General features: G+C 34.3%; 1 pseudogene; it reads right to left on the bottom strand.

The window, feature by feature from the left end:
• Positions 1 to 1,062: 1,062 nt before the first annotated feature.
• On the bottom strand, positions 1,063 to 3,251 carry LOC120122120 (annotated as a pseudogene).
• Positions 3,252 to 3,545: the final 294 nt, after the last annotated feature.

Genomic DNA, 3,545 nt, shown 5'->3' with positions numbered 1-3,545 from the left:
ACTTCATTTTAAAATATTAATATATACTATTGAAGCGTGTAATATTATTTTTACATAAATGTATGCGAGTCCCTACGAAATTAAAATGTACATTATAATATTAATATTTTTATTTATAATAGTAATAATAATTCAAATATACATATAATATGGTACTATTATTTAATATATTACCAGTAAAAAATAAAATTCCACAAACATCGTTAAAATGATGATACATGTTTTTAGGTAGATTCCAAAGTTAAAGAAATTAATTGGAAATTTGTTAGCTGTTAGCCTTGCTTGTGAATTATAAATTATTATTATTTGATCCATTATTAGTAAAAAAAGAAAAGAAAAAAAAGAGAGAATATAATTGTTCCTTAAAATTATGTACACAAATAACACAAAAAATAAGGACAAATTATGTATTTAATCACCTAATTATCATTTTAATTTTATTTTAATCATTCAATTATCTTTTTCAAAATCGCACTTAACGTTACATTTTGATTCCGTTTTGATGTCTACCGTTAAAAAATAAACAAAACTATTTAAATGTTTTTATTATTTAGAGATGACATGATATTTTTTATAATAAATATAATATCATTGTTAATTTTTTAATTAATATTAAAATTTAAATAGTTAAAGATAAAATACATCACAAGTACAATTTAATAAAATTTAATTTTAGATGGAAAATACTCAGAATAATGTGTCACATATATTACATCCCGCAAATCATATTAATAATGTATCAAATAGACTAAACAAGGAAAATAACATTCAGAATAATGTGTCACATATATTACATCCCGCAAATCATATTAATAATGTTACATTATGTGAACCAATTACGTGAATGAACCAAACATGGTAATATCTATTTTAAAGACTACCATTTAACAATATTTATTTTAAATACTCTCAACCATTTGACAATAAACACTCAAATATGATGTTTGAACCTAAGAGCTCTAGAAATAACAATTATTCTTTTACCCACGAGGTAGTTTGGTTCATGCTAAAGATTATGAAATTATAAGTTAATACAAAGATAATATTGCATTTTGATCCCCAAATAATGATACTTCAATTCTGACCTTTCTAAGAGTAAGGATCTCTCCCTTACTGCAGTTCGCCGTCGTCCACCAATAATTGTGAACTATTCTTGAATATGTTTCCTTTTAACTAAAATTATGAAGTAAATGAGTATTAAACTTATGCTACTAGAACTTGGGAGTGCGAATCCGAGTATATGCCTGTCAAAACCAAAGAAACAAGAGCTAGAGAATGAGACTAACAATCGTCAATATCAGTGCTGGCCTGAGGGGGATGGTTAATCCAATTGATAATTTGTTTTCGCCCCTTAAAAAGTTTATAGATTCATTCTCCCTAAACTAAAACCCTATTTTAAACATGTACATTGGCAATTAACCAAGAAAATTTAAATTTCAACATGCCAATTCGTCCAATTAATGCTTCTAACAACAGAGTATCCACAGCAACCTATTTTCACTTACCTTATCAATAAGAAATTATACCAGCTGCTGAAAAACTATGAACATAGTGTACTAACGATCAAATTAAAAAATGCAGCAGCATTAGTGACAATCCCCATGTAAAATATTGACAGAACTGAGTTCGTCTATACGCTACAATATGAATAGCTGGGGAAATAATTCTGGGATAAGTTTTCCTTTGGAAGGCATTATGAACTCATATTTTAAAGACAAATAAGTAACAAAAGAATGCTATTTCTCGATACATAAAACATACAATTCCCATTGCATACACAACTCGTAGAATGCCTATATCATCAAAAAGAGAATACCTTAACAGCTTTAAAAGCAGGATGAAGCAGTCTGAGCTCATCTTTCACCTCGAGTGGATTACCGGTCTCGTTTCTAACTCTCTTAACCCTTCTACTAGCCAAAGACTTGTGAGTGAACCCATAAATATGAAGAATCTGATTATCCCCAAAATTGAATGCTCTATCCATCTGCTTCAAGCATCTCTCGAATGAGTAACCCCCGAACTTTCCACAAGGTTTACACCCCACAAAGTGAGTCACCAGTGGCCAACGATGATCACCTAAACCTGGGTGATAGTGCTCAATCATTTCCTCATATCTATCGACCAAGATCCCCCAATAACCATGCAAATAATACGCATTCTCTAAGTAAACCTTATCGCCCCATTTCTCTCTTTGAGTAGCCAACAAATACACCATTGCAGACTGATCATCGGCTTCAAAAACAGGTCGACCATTAAGTTCCCGGGTCAAAACCTTCCCTGCTTCTTCCCTAATCTTGCCTTTGGGACCCATTGGAGCCCAAGTATCAAGAATATCAAGTGCCCATTGCCCGTTCCTCAACAAAAAGCTCCCAGTATTTAGTCCAATCCAATTCTTTTGATCATAAACCATCTCATTCCAGCCGTGCATAACAAAGTTGGAGTCTTTATACCTTTCCCAAGGAACCTCAAATGCCATATCGGTAAACATGGCGTCACTACCCATCCACCACAAGAATTCAATCTCCGGATGCGAGAGCAAAAGCTTTCGAATCAAGGGTAATTTCGCCCAAAAGCCTGCCATTTCTGCATCCAAAAGTGCCATATTGTAAAATATCTCGATCCCGTGTAATCTACAGTAATCGATCTTGTTCTTGATCGATTTCAATAAATAATGATCACCAACTGGGTTCTCAAAAGGTTTGGGAGACGATCCAGTGACTAAGAGAACCCTCGGTTTGTTTCGCCTATGAAATTTGGGTAATTAGGGTTTTCTTTCAGCCATCTAGATCGTTGTTCGTCCCAATCAGAGATTTTGGGTCCGAGTGAATAGGGCTCGTTAGGATTGCGTTTCAAGTCATCGGATTCCTCGTCGACTAAAATCTTTTAATGTCGAACTCATTGTAGTTGTTGGTACCGGAGTTCGTGTCTACGCCGGCCTGGTCATTTGACGACGTCGTTTGTACTTCTTCAAGGACGCGATGCAGCTCCGTGCGTTTACGAGAATAGAGGTGGAGGTGGTCGCGGATCCCGGCCAAGTCTTGCCCGGAGTCCCGAATTCCCGGCTCCGATAGTGCCACGTAGGACGACGATGGTGAGGAGGAGGCAGAAGATCGTGACCTTGCAGTGACGGAAAGCTCTCTGGATCTTTCTAGATCTTTGAGCTCCCAAACAATTGTCCATCATCTACAGGACCTTTGACCTGATCCAGTCTCGCTCAGTGCCTAAAGAATGCCAAATCGGAGAATGGATAAGTGAGAACCCTGGGATTGAAATCTGAAGAATTTTTAGAGTTTTTTCTTTTTTTTCCCATGTATACGAGTGTATGATTTATTTTCCGACAGGAAATATTTTAAGACAGCTGTCGGGATCAGACGCTATGTGTAAAAGGAGGGTTACTTTCACTTTAGGGTAAATTATACATTTAGTACTTAAACTGTCAATTTTGATTCATTTTAATACCTAAATTTTAATTTTTTCAAAATCGTACATAAAATTTAGTTTTTTTTCATTTTAGTATCACACCATTAAAAATTTTAGTTTTTGTT

This window comes from Hibiscus syriacus, unplaced genomic scaffold (assembly GCF_006381635.1).
Source record: "Hibiscus syriacus cultivar Baekdansim isolate YM2019G1 unplaced genomic scaffold, ASM638163v2 tig00110384_pilon, whole genome shotgun sequence".
In the NCBI taxonomy this organism is placed as follows: Eukaryota; Viridiplantae; Streptophyta; class Magnoliopsida; order Malvales; family Malvaceae; genus Hibiscus; species Hibiscus syriacus.
The sequence above is the reverse complement of the archived record's forward strand: the minus strand, read 5'-3'. Positions and strand labels throughout refer to the sequence as shown.